The sequence below is a fragment of the Caretta caretta genome, chromosome 1, assembly GCF_965140235.1.
Source record: "Caretta caretta isolate rCarCar2 chromosome 1, rCarCar1.hap1, whole genome shotgun sequence".
In the NCBI taxonomy this organism is placed as follows: Eukaryota; Metazoa; Chordata; order Testudines; family Cheloniidae; genus Caretta; species Caretta caretta.
This window is the reverse complement of record NC_134206.1, coordinates 162286305-162300602: the sequence shown is the minus strand read 5'-3', so window position 1 is coordinate 162300602 and position 14298 is coordinate 162286305.

The following is a 14298-nucleotide window of genomic DNA, read 5'->3' as shown; positions in this document are numbered from 1 at the left end:
CTGATCCTCCCTTAACATGGTGTTTTTCATGCTGATTCTGCCTTCATTGTAACTTTATTACTATAGAACATACAAACTAAAATAAAAAGTGAAAATTCCATTTTAAAACTACTTGACAGTCAAATAATACTTGTGTGTTCTCCTGAAGCATTTATCATGCTGACTGCTCAGTAAACTAATTTGTAGGAAAGATGAACACACTGCTTTACTAACCCTTATTCCCCAAAGGACCTGACAAAAATGTACTAGCAAATAAACATATGATATCTCTTGAAAAAATTACGGTCTTCCCACCTGCTGTGCTTAATTTCAGGATACTGAGATACTGTTTTCAAAATGTCTCTTTTGTCCATCCACCATTCTGTGCACACTTGAATCAAAACATTTAGGGGGCATTTGCCCTCATATGTAAAGAATCTTTGATCTCTGACTTGCTGTTAAATGTATTTTGATGAGCAAGTTTTAAGCATTTTAAAGCTTATTTCCAGTATTCTGGCTATAGACAGCAAATGGAGAAGGAAGAGCAAAGGAGTTTATTTTATACATGCTCAATCAGAATCTGAAACTACATTGAAATATGGTTTCAATAGAGACTCCCCTGCTGTTAAGTCTGTGTCCCGGCTGTATTACTTTTGCCCTGATTGCTGTCAGTATTCAGCATGGCACCAACATATCCAAACAGACCTCAATGTGGAGGGTCTGCATGTCACCTCTGAACTGTGAGTCACATAGTCTCTGAGTTACACCAGGTGATCTTTGGTGGTTATTGCTTCCTGTCAACAGTGTAATCTCTGAGAGCTGGATGGTCATGGACTAATTGGTTGGGATATCTGAGTTAATCTGTTAACATATTTTAGCCTGTGAGTATCCTAGTCTCTAAGCATTTTGTGATGGATGTTTTCAGTACCTACTGCATAGATATGTTTCAGTGATGTTGAGAGTATGTAGCCTCCTACTGGAGCCTGATGCTTATGCACTTGTCCTATGTTTGTGCCTGACAGCATCTGCTCAGCAATAACAATACTGTGGTCACACGCTGCATGCTGCTCAGTTTCCCAGATCCTGCAGAACTCATGTCTGTAAATGATAGGATGATGGAGAAGGAGTTGTCTGAGGAGAATGGTACTGTATACTGAAGCCAGTTTCTTCCCCTTTCTTGACTGTATGGGCCAGTGATGGCTTTTATGGATGTATAATAGGACACATGCTTCATGAAGCTGCCCATCTGGACTCATTAGCATGGTATCACGGCCATATTTGCCCATATCAAAAGGATGTGGCTATGAAGAGGAGCAAATCCTGAATGTGAATTCACTGATACGCTGGAAAGTGTGCCGCTTGTGTTCTCCAAGTCAGTCAACGGCAAACAGTACAATTGTTACTCCCAACGAGCACACTGGCACCCATGTCCTGTCCCTGCTGATGAGGTCCCATCTACCATAGGTGCCCTTCTGGTGTCGGTGTGTATTCAGTGTCTGGCCTGAAGTATATTGGTGGCTTTCATTTGGTGCTGAGGTGGACCACACATTCCTCTGAAGTGTTTCCATGGAGTGAATTTGTCTTAACTTAGAGCTGTGCTCACTCAAACATTTGGACGATGTTTTGAGTTTGATAGGGTGTGGTTCCAAGGGTTCCTCGATAATTTCTTTTGCTCTCCTCCTGCTGTGATCATTCCTAGATTGCTATCATGGATTTCCTATCTGTGTGAAGCTACATGGCTTTCTTGCCAATGGTATGATGCCACATACTGATTGGGCCAGCTGCTACATATTTCTCTTCCCTTTTAAGCATAGTTGGCTACCTTTCCCCTTCATTCCTTCCCATCAGTCTCAAGGCAACATTTGGCTTCTGGTTAGCTAGTTGTTCAGGAGCCATTGTGAAAAGTACAGCCTAGCAATGCTGCAGGAGTAAAACAGTGACTACTCTGGGAATGTGTCATCTCTGAATGCCACCGGATTTTAAAGCTGTCAGAGCCTTGGTGGATTATGCGCCTCTTTCCTTTGGAGCACCTGCTCTGTGAATGGCTGAAATACAAATTTGAATGTGGATATTAGTGATGTGCAGGTAGCAAAACCGTCACTGGTTCCAGTTCTTCCCACAGTGTTATGTTTTGTCTCATGGTATGACACTGTATTACACAGCATTGTATTACACCTGGTGCCTTTTTTAATAGGGTTTTTGTGGATAAGCCAGAAACTAAACCCCAGGTAGCTTTCAAACTGAAAAATACATCAACAACTTGCACACTAGCTGTGTGAAGGTGAGGTGTCTTTTTTTTCAATACAGCATTTGGTTTCCTGTCACACTTAACTTGTCTTAATTAGAAGATTTGCTAATAGTCAGTCATTGCTTGTCCACAGGAGTGAACTAACAGATCCTCACTGTATGCCACTGAGGAGCCTATGGAGTTGGCACAAACATGCTAAGCATTCTTGATTGAGAACAAGTTTCATATTGCAGTAGTCTTTTGTTATTTTCTTTGCTTATATGAAATGTTTAAAGAGCATGAATGTTGTCTGTCTTGGAGGTCAGAACCCATTCATCTTAATCTCTTAAATCTGTTCCTTTCAAATCTCTTCTTTTAGCTCAGGGTTCTCAGACATTAGGACACTATCAAAGCAGTAAATTAGTGTTCACAGTTCCATCAGGCTTTTGATCTTTCTTTCCTTCTGGTTCTCCTGTGGGTTTCTCTATTACTGTACTGGTGGCATAAATTGCATTGATCACAGCAGATGGCGGATTTACTTGACCATATGGCTTGCAGAAGATGATAGCTCTGGGTTAGCAGGTTTAGCTGACCATGACTAGGCATCAATTTGGATTGTAAGAAAAGGGTTAAGAATGGAAAATGGAACGGTAGGCTATAACACGGGAGGAATGCTTTCGGAACTATTTTGGGTCAGATTCTCTGCTGCATGCAGCTTCTGCTAGGGTTAGGGCTGTCAGGGTGCCAGTGACAAAGCCTTTGTACCAGGTTGCAGCAGTTGCTCTATACTGTGCTCATCTGGCTGTAGTCCCATAGGGACCATATGCCAGCTCAGGATATCTGAGCCCATTTTGCTCTGGCAACTCTTTTTCCTGCCTCCAACACGCTCTCTGTACCCAGGGCTACAGGGAAGGAGGTCTAGGAGCCAGTAATTCTGGCTTGGTCTTCCAGAAACGCCCTGCCCCCACGACAGGGAGTGGAAAAAGCCCTCATGTGCTAACTGTGCTTCACAGAGAGAGCAAAGCAAGGCCAAGAATCTGACTTTGTATGTTTCCCATTGGGTGCAAATCAAAGAGTACTTTAAATTCTGTATCCGAAGCTACTGAGTTTCCTCTGATGGTCCAACAGGGGTCCAAACTCTGTGGTCCCTCATCCAGCAAAGTTTCCATTGACTTCAATTAAGGACTGCAGAGTTTGGCTCAACAGAACTGTTGGTCTTAAGGACGTAACTCTCAAAACTGCACTTCTTAATTATGAAATAATATGGCAAATGGCCCCACTGAAGCAGTCTCCAAGGAAACACTATTCACCCCTCTGACTCCCACCAGCGTGGCAGCATGTTAGAAATGGCAATGTCACTGAAGACGTAGTTGCTTCAATATATTAATGTTCCTGCCAGGTCTTGACTGAATGTGTGGCTGTGGTAAACGGGTTCGCTGGTATCCAAATGACAGCATCAATGACCATATTTGCCTTGAAAGAAAGGGTGGAGTAGCATAGTGCAATGTAATGGGAAGCTGCATTCGTGGATACCATCAGGAGTCCAGGAAGAGTTTAAACACTTCTGTGAAAGGAGCAGTTTACCAGGGAGGGTAGAGGGGCATTCATAAGTAGTTCATAAGTAGGAAATTAAATGCTTTGGTATACAGTGCACATTTGATTTCAAAGTGCCAGTAAAAAGCAGGAGGAAGCAGGGTTTTTACAATTGTAGTAATTGGCAGGAACGTGTTATTATTTACAGTAGACGAACAGCATTTCCAAAATAAACTATATAAACGCCATACATCAAAATAGATATCTGTGCTTTATAACTGAAGGTGTAACTGACATCAGCCTGTCTGCCACAAGCCAACATAGAGAAAAAGCTGCTGTTGTCAAAAGGATCATGGCTTTCTGGGTTCTCCCAGCTCTGTTTTACTGGCTTTGTTTCTCACCTGTTGTTTAACTGTAGATTTGGAAGGGCACCAGCCCACTGACCTCTTCATGAATGCAGAGTAGCACTTTGCCAGGCTTTCTGGAGTGCTCTGCCAGTAGTAAAGAATGGGGGCACATTGAGAGAGACTCCCATTATTTGTTTTTAATCAATATGTATATGTAAAACGGTGTTTGCAGATGAAAATGCTTGAGTCATTCAGTAAAATCTATATCCTGAGTACACTGTCTTCCTTCAGTGTACTACCACATCCTACAGCAATGGGGAATTTATCTGTGGTCTTCAATGTGTCTTTAAGCTGTTGTCTCAGTCCTAATTATGTCTTCCCTTGATGCTGATTACAAAATGGAAAAAAGACAATTCGGTCTTTGGCTTCCTCCTCGGTGTAAACCACCTCTGAGTTCATGATGTATCATTTTAAAGGGGGTTTGTATTCCACAGAAACCCTGTCAACCAAAAGCTGAGGCTTGAGAGTTTTAGGGCAGGTCTACACTTCAAATGCTGCAGCTGCGCCACTGAAGGGCTTCCATGAAGATGCTACTATGCTGCGGGGAGAGCTTCTCCCCCAGGGTAGTTAATCCACCTCTGCATGAGGCGGTAGCTACGTCGATGGGAAAAACCCTCCTTCGACATAGTGCTGTCTACACTGGCAGGTGGGGTAGGTCGGTATAACTGCATCATGCAGGGGGGTGGATTTTTCACACCCCGAGCAAGGTCGTTATATCGATGTACGTTTGTAGCGTACACCTGGCCTTGTTCCCATCTACTCTGTGAGGACACTTCCCCTGTGTCATGTCAATGTTGGACTCCACCGAAGCAGGGCCTTTGTAGTGCTGTAGCCCCATGGGCCACTTCCTTTAGAAATTCTGAGCCAGAGCCTGAACTCTTTCCCTAGGCAGGGGAATGCTTGGATAGTGTAGAACCACTGTAGTTTTGGGAAACAGCCCAGTCTCCAGCTGCCCCCATGATCGGGGACCATAAATGTGGATTCAATACATCTTTGCCTGCCCCTTAACACCAAGTCTCCTGCCATGTGCTGGACCAGAAAATCGGGGGCCTGCTGTTAAATTCACTGCTAGAGTTGTGTAAACATTTCCAAGTTAATTTCAAATGCACTGGGAAGTTTAGTTTGCCATCAGAACCAGGATCGATGGGTTTAGGCCAGGGAATTTGAAAACGTGTGGGTTAGAACGAATGTGCTCATAATTCATTGTGAAACCCATAGGCTTATGCATAGAATTAATTCTACCATTCTAAGTCACTGTCTGCAAGATACACAGAAGAGAGGCTGCTAAAGTATTTTCTGTACGGGATGGCTGTGTACATTAGGGCTTGAAGAATTTTTGCCTCCAAAAATACAGGGCGTGAGCTGCAATTATAGCTTTGGTAGCTGCACTTTGTGATAGCCCAGGGAGGAAGGAGATGCACGAGGATACTGTCACTGATCACTGTCATTGCAGATGTGATTTGTGTATGGCCTAGCCCTTCAACTAGTGATTCTAGTGCTAAGGGCTTCTTTCAAGGGGGCTTGTTCCTGTCTACCCAGGTAGCTGTGCTGGAGGGGAGGCTTCAGGACTGTTCTGTAGACCCAGCCCCAGGACTCTAGCACAGCATCTCTTTACAGGTGGTGGCAGTGAGTTCAATCGCCCCTTTAGAGAAGCTTTTCCATTTTTATTGTTTTGCCAAACTTTAAGGGCATCTGTGATCAGGAAATGACACCTTCTTACTCAACACATCTGCTCTGTGGAGTCAGATTTGAACCCAGTGAGAAAAGCAAATACGTGTAACTTTTGCCCTGCAGGGTCAATATAGGTATGGGCAAGTGGGCTGGATTTCGTAGTATCTCGTCTGTCATCAAAAGAATCGTTAACTATGGCTAAAATGTTTAAACTAAGCAGCCTGGCTGTTGTTGTTGTTGTTGTTATTAGTAGTATTTTATTTTATTTAGAAACCCTGAACACGCACTGGTTTAAAATATAGTAGAAGCTGGTGGTGCTCAGTGCCTGTGGAAAATTAGGCTACTTTTACACAGATGCCAAACTGCGAGCGTAGGCACTTATCTTTGGGTACCCACTTTTGAAAACGTTTGTCTTTTCACTTTTTACTTCTACACATAATGCCAGAGCCAAAAGGAAGGAACCCAGCTTAACTCTCAGATCCACAGCTAAGATTTCTGGTACTCTTTACTAGGAAAATAAGCAAATTTGACATCGCGCTCATGAGAGACAATAACCAAGGAAGCCCATCCTACCACTTAAAAATGGTGTTGCTTTTCAGGTGACTAGAATGACACTTTAACAGAAATTCTTTTTAAAATAGTATTAAGGAGTTATTTGTTTTTTTCAAATTCAGTCTCTCCCATTTCTTGAAATTTCCCAGTAATACAAGCAAAACAAAACCCGATACTAACTAACTTTAGAGCCTTTTGAAACCATAGCCATGGTTTAGGGAACCAGTTTTCTATCCTCTTGGAATGTCTGAAGTGGAAAGACTTCTGGTCTGATGTCAGAATATTGATGCAAGAATTGCTTTAGAGATAACCAGCATGAAATGGTGTTATGGAAATGTCAGCCTTTATTGAAATTAGAGCAAAATAATAACTTCCCCGTCTTCCAGTCGCTCTACATACAAAGATCAGAATCTGATAAATTATCAAAAGGGCTATTTTAAAAAATGAATCTGAGAGCTTGATCAACCATCCAATAGGATGGCCCCTTGGAAAATCAATCCTCTTCCTTTTCCCTCTGGCCTGGCCCCACTTGCATTTTTCAGACTGAGGTTAGGGAATTTGCTACACCTATGCCAATGACTGCTGCGGTAGTTGTTGGCTGCCAGGTTTCCAGTGAGGGTCTCAGTCCCATGTGCATCACAGATAATATCCCTGTTCCCATGCACATGTTGTCATCCTGTATTTTTGCTACGAAAGCCATGGTTGCAGCCTTTTGTTTCATGCTTCATACTATTCATTTTATATTAAAGACTAAGCTAAGTGTAATGTAAGGTTGGAAAACCTGATTAATGATCAACTCCTCTGGTAGGGGTGGGTAGCTTATTTATTGGAAATAAAAGCCAAGTTGGGCCAGTGCATCTAAGTGTGTCATGAACAGGATTGACTCTTTTCCAATACTCCAGGGAAAATAGCTGTTGATGGCCAAAGATAACCACTGCCTTTTACACTGTCCTGCATGTTACAGTGCTCACCTTAAGAGGTTAGTTGTACTTGCAATGAACATAAAGCAAGGCAAATACCTACACATGAGATCTGCTGATAAATCAGCTACCTCTGCTGCAGTGTAAATATAGCATCTCTTATGGTTGGAAATAAATATTTATTTTGTACATCAAGCCACATATTAAATGAACATTAACTAGATGTGCAATACATGATAACCCCATTATATGGGGTTATGTCCTCTAAGTTTTTAAAGATTCTTGGCTTTCTTGAACAGAAAAAAGCTCCAGAACGTGTGTTTTTTTAAAATCACGCCTCTGTTTAACCTCCATATTTATTTCTTATCAATGTTGGGGAGGGCACCGTGTGGCTGTCTGGCATTGGGCAGGACTGCAGAGGTAAGGAGAAACACAGCTGAAGTGTGATATTCTTCATATAAGACAGGGAGTTGAGTCTGTGTAGAGAGTCTTTATGCAGACCTTACAAAGTGTATCTGCTCTAGGAAAAGATGACAATAAAGGCAGAGTTACTACTTGTCTGACAAGTAAATCTATCTGAGCTTACTGTGAAGCTCTGCTCAACTGAAGCTGATCTCCTCCAGTGTTAAAAGAAAAAAGGTCTAGTGTTTACAAGTTATTTTTCTGCAGGTTATCTTAAAATTCTTCTCTTTTCAACATACTTGTGTAAACGGAGTTTGGACTAACCTTGTCTTCCTCTTCCATTTATGGTGATTTATTTTCCTCCAAAGTATGCAAAGTCTGTAATCCCCACTTGACAAAGCTCTGACAATCAGCACAGCAGTCAAGGAAATTAATCTCACACAACACATCCCTTCATAGCCCTTTATGGTTACAATCGCTCTGGAGGAGTGTTTGTGAAGGTTTTTTTTATTACATTCACCGAGGGATCAAATCAATAACACTTATAGAAAAATCATGTGTGTGCAACAAAAGACTTTCCCTCTGGAGGTTGCTTTCAATTTTTTGTTTTTATTCCGCAATTTTCTGTAATCCTTGCAGAAACAAACTATTTTAGAAAATATTTGTACATCCTGGAAGCCCATCAAAGAAATTCATACAGAGGTTTATTTGAGTCATAACGTCATAGAATTTAAGGCCAGAAGAGGCCACTAGATCATCTAGGCTGACCCCCTGTATACCACAGGCCTCCCAACCCCACCCAGCACCTGCACACTAAACCTATCAACTGAAATTAGAACCAAACATTACAGCCCACAGGAGACCAGACTATTATGTGCCACAGGAAGAGGCATGACCAAGGTGCACCAGTGCTTGAGGCCCCTGCAATGGCAGGGCAATGATTAAATGAGATCTACCCAGATAATCTTGGCAAGTAACTCACACCCACACGCTGAAGAGGCAGGCAAACCCCTCCTCCCCCACTATCACTGACTTGGGGGAAAATTCAATCTGAAAAAGCCAATCTGACTTGGGGGAAAATTCCTTCCTGACCCCACAGATGGTGATCAGTTTGACCAGGGGTGGGCAAACTATGGCCCGTGGGCCACATCCAGCCCGCGAGCTGTTTTAAGCTGGCCCGCACGCTCCCGCTGGGGAACTGGGTCGGGGGCCTGCACCACACGGCTCGGCTCCGCTCTGGCGCTCCAGCCGAGTCACCGGGTTGGGAGCCGCACCACGCTGCTCCCGGAAGCCACGGTATGGCCCCACTCTGACAGTCTCAGGCTGCTCTACGCCTAAGAGCCGCAGAAGGGACATGCCACTGCTTCCGGGAGCTGCTTGAGATAAGCACCACTCGGAGCCTGCACCCGTGAGCTTCTCCCCACTCCCCAACGCCCTGCCCCAGCCCTGATCCCCCTCCTGTTCTCCAAACCCCTCGGTCCCAGCCCATAGCACCCTCCTATACCCAAACTCCTTATCCCCAGCCCCACCTCAGAGCCTGCACCCCCAACCAGAGCCGTCACCTGCCTTCTGCATCTCAACCCCAATTTTGAGAGCATTCATGGCCCACCATACAATTTCTATTCCCTGATGTGGCCCACAGGCCAAAATGTTTGCCCAACCCTGAGTTAGACCTTGAGCATGTAAGCAAGAGCCAGCCAACCAAGAACCAGAGAGAGAATGCTCAGTGCCACCTTACAGCCCTGGCCCAATTTGCCCCAGTGTCCCATGTCTGGCCGTGGCTATCCCTGAGGCTTCAGAGGAAGGAGATGTGGGGAGGTATCCTTCCTGCCAGTGGCCAGATGAAACCTAGAAGCATGAGCTTTAGGAACATAAGACAAACTGGAAGTGAGCCTCAGAGCTGTTGATCCCTGTCCCCATCCCCACCCCCATCCCTCACAAACAACCCTGTCACACAACTGCACTCAAATTTGTCTATTTCTCTCTTAAACTAATTAAGTTGTTTGCTCCCACAACTAGTAGTGGGAGGCTGTTCCAGAATCTCACCCCTCTGATGATTAGAAACCCCCTTCTAATTTTCAGCCTGAATTTGTTCATGGCCAATGAATATCCATTTGTTCTTGTGTCAACATTGTCCATTAGCTTAAATAGCTCTTCACCCTCCCTGGTATTTACCCCCCTTATGTATTTATAGACAGCAATCATATTCCCTCCCAGTCTTCTTTCTGCAAGACTAAACAAGCCAAGCTCTTCCAGTCTCCTCTAATAAGATGGACGCTCCATTCCCCTGATCATCCTAGTAGCTCTTCGGCTGCATCTGTTCCAGTTTAAATTCATCTTTCTTGAACATGGGTTATCAGAATGGGTGATCAGAATTCCCATTTTACTCCTACATGGTATTCCAAAGGAGGGCTTACCAATGTCTTGTACAATGGCATTAATATTTCTCTATTATTATTGGAAATACCTTGCTTAATATATTCTAGGATCACATTTGCCTCTTTCACAGATGCATCACATTGCTGATGTCACTGCCTCAGGGGTTCACCTGGGGAAGGCAGATCAGCACTGCATGTTGCTAATTCTGTTGCAAGCATTGCAAAGCATTTTGGGGAGGGTCAAAGGTATGAGTGGGGAGTGGAATATTCTTTTGCAGGCTGCAAGAGGCCAAAAGGGGAAGGAGAAAGAGAACAGAGAAAGGGTTAACTCAACAGTGCAGCTAGCAAGCTCAGTCCAATGATAAGATGCTGGCCCCAGTCCAAGGTCAAGGTGATAGATGAGAAGTTTTTCTCTCTCCCAGCCACAGCCAGCCATGAGAAAACCAGGACTGCAGAGATGGAAAACACAGGCGAGATGATGGGGGGGGAGCAGAGCTTCGTGTCCCTGGAGTCATTGTGTTTTGGGAAAGCGAAGAAGACCACAGAAAGCCGGTTTGGACTGGCACAAAGAGCACCAGGAACAGAGGTCATGGAATGGAACACCCCCAGAGGAACCCAGGACTTAAAACCCTCCTGAGAGCTGGAGTAATTCAGAGATCACAGTGGACCCCGGACGACCTGGGCCCAGGACAGAATTCCCGTCCACCCTTCCCCCTCTTCTGCTTATGATACACCCAGGCTTGGCCAGCCTTGGGTAGAGCATGTGTGAGTATGAAAATGGGTTAGGGCTTGAGGCACTAACGCTTTCTTCCTTCCTCTGAGTGATGTGGGGAGCACCAATCACTCTCCGCAGTTATTTTATTATTTTATAAATAAAGCTTTAAAATTGAGACACTTGGTGTGTTTTGTCATCTCCTCCCCAAACGATCCTGCAGCTTCAGCTTGATCACCTGATGCCTCAGGCAGATTGGTAACAGAAATCTGTCACAGTGGCTCATAGTCACCCTGTGATTGACCCACACATCTAGGTCTCTCTCCTCTGTCACTTCCAACTGATGAGCAAAAATGTTTATTATTAGACCCTAATAAACCCTTCCCCTTTGTACTATTGATTTTCATCCCTTTTCTGTCACTCTGATCTTCAAGGTCTTCCAGATCTTCCTGTATAATATTCCGATCCTCCTCTGCACTGACGGTGCCTCCCAACTTTGTATTATTGGCACATTTCATTAGTCCTCTCCTGCTTTTTGTGCCAAGATCACTAATAAAAATATTGAACAAGATTTGTCCCAAGAGGAACTCTGTTAGTAACCTCCCTCCAGTCTGATAATTCGTCTTTTAATTCAACCCATTGCTTTTTCCCCTTTAGCCAGTCCCTGATCCACCTGTACAATGCTTGTACAGATCCCCATCTTCTAACAGTTTCCCATGTGGTACCATGTCAAATGCTTTACTGCAGTCCAGATATATTAGCTCTACTGCACTTCCCTTATCTAAAAAATGAGTTATTTTCTCAAAGAAGGAAGTCCGGTTAGTCTGACATGATCTATCTTTGGTAAATCTATCTTTGTGTTGCTTTACATCCCCTTTACATTTATCTCTGTGAATTTATTTGTTAATTCTTTCACTGTTTACTCTAAAACCATACATACTACTTAGGTCAGACTAACAGGTCTGTAATTTACCAGACTATATTTTTTCCCTTTCTTAAATATAGGGACATTAGCTATTCTCCAGTCATATGGTACTACCCCTGAAAAGAGATTTATTACAAATCCTTGCTACTTGACATGCATTCTCATGTACCTGTTCTTTCAATATTCTGGAATGGAAATTATCTGATTCCCCTGATTTGAGCACATTAAGCTCTTTAAATTTTTCTTCCGCCACAGATGTGGTAATTTCCATTTCTAGACATTCATTTCCATCAGCTGTACTTTCTTCATGCACATGTTCCATATTAGCATTGTTATTGAAAAATGGAGACAAAGTATTCATTTAGTTTTGGGGCCATACCTAGATTATCTTAATCTCCTTCCCATCCACACTGCATAGTGGGCCAATCTCACCCGTCATTAGTTTCTTTTTATTTATATAACTAAAACCCCCTTATTTATTTTAATTTCCTTGGAAAGAGCTAATTCAGCTTCACTTTTAGCAATTCTCCCTTTAGTCCTACATTTTCTAACCTCCATGATGTAGTTTTCTTTGCTAATCAACTCCTTTTTCCATTCCCTATAGGTTTTCTGCTTACTCCTAATTACCTTTCATAGAATCATAGAACTGGAAGGGATCTCAAGAGATCATCTAGTCCAGTCCCCTGCACTCATGGCAGGACTAAGTATTACCTAGACCAGGGGTCAGCAACCTATGGCACACGTGCCAAAGATGGCACGCGAGCCAATTTTTAATGGCACACTGCTGTCTGTCGGGGACCCAATAGCAGCATGCCATTAAAAATCCTGCCCAGCCCGGCCCGCTCTTCTCTGCCCCCCGCCCACCGATCTCTCCTTGCAGGGCAGGCAAACTTCCCCCTCCCCCTGTCTCTTCCCCCAGCGTGCTGGGTTCCTGCCCCTCCTTCTCTCCTTCCCTGCGGCCGATCAGCTGACAGCCCTTGCTACAGAGCGGGAGAGGTAAAAGCGGAGCCGCAGCGCGCTCTCTGCTCCGAGGACCTTGGGGAAGGGGGTGAAATCAGGGCATATCCCCTCCAACCCCCTGCCATGAGCCGCTCAGAGCAAGGGGCTGGGAGCACCCCCATGTTCCAGCCCACACCCCTAGCCCTCTGCCCTGACCCCTGCACCTCCCTCACACACACCCAGCCCTCTGCCCTCACCCCTGCACCCCCCAGCACCCCAGCCCCATGCCCTGACCCCTGCACCCCCCCACAACCCCATCCCTGACTCCAGCACCCCCACACATACCCAGCCCCCTGCCCTGATTCCTGCACCCTCCTCACACCCCCCAGCCCTCTGCCGTGACTCCTGCACCCCCACACATACCCAGCCTCCCCCCCACACCCTTTGCCCTGACTCTTGCACCCCCCACATCCCCACTCCCACCCTGAGCACCAAATGGGAGCTCCTGCACACACACACCCGCACATTCCCACCTGCACACCTTGCACCAAATGGGAGCTGCCCAGGTAAGTGCTCCACACCCAAACCTCCTGCCCGAACCCTGAGCCCCCTCCCTCATTCTAGCTCCTAGCCAGACCTTGCACCTCAACCACCAGCCTGCTCCTTCACCCCTCAGCCCTGTTCTCAGCACACTCCCACCCTCATCTCAGTGCAGAGAAAGGAAGAGAATGGCTAGAACCAGGGAGAAAGTAGGTACCTACTCTATGTTGACAGGGCCGGTCTGCGGTTCTGGCTGCCGGCCCCTTGCCAGCTGGGGTCCCGGCCGCAGGCCCGACTCAGCCCGCTGCCGGCCTAGGTGAAAGGAATCCCAGGCCGGCAGCAGGCTGAGCGGGCCAACAATGTAAGATCAGCATTTTAATTTAATTTTAAATGAAGCTTCTTAAACATTTTGAAAACCTTGTTTACATACGACAATAGTTTAGTTATAAGAAAAGGAGTACTAGTGGCACCTTAGAAACTAACCTATTTATTTGAGCATAAGCTTTCGTGAGCTGCAGCTCACTTCATCGGATGCATAAAGTGGAAAATACAGTGAGGAGATTTATATACACACAGAACATGAAAAAATGGGTGTTATCATACACACTGTAAGGAAAGTGATCACTTAAGATGAGCTATTACCAGCAGGAGAGTGGGGGGGGGGGGAGGGGGAGAAAACCTTTTGTAGTGATAATCAAGTATAGACTTACAGAGAGAGACCGTCTAAAAAATGTTAAAATGTATTATTGGCACTCGAAACCTTAAATTAAAGTGAATAAATGAAGACTCGGCACATCACTTCTAAAAGGTTGCCAACCCCTGACCTCTACCATCCCTGACAGGTGTTTGTCCAACCTGCTCTTAAAAATCCCCAATAATGGAGATTCTCTCATTGGAGGGATAGCTCAGTGGTTTGAGCATTGGCCTGCTAAACCCTGGGTTGTGAGTTCAGTCCTTGAGGGGACCATTTAGGGATCTGGGGCAAAAATTTGGGGATTGGGGATGACCTCCTGAGGTCCCTTCTAACCCTGATATTCTATGATCCAAATTTATTCCAGTACTTAACCACCCTGACAGTTAGGAAGTTTTTCCTAATGTCCAACCTAAACCGCC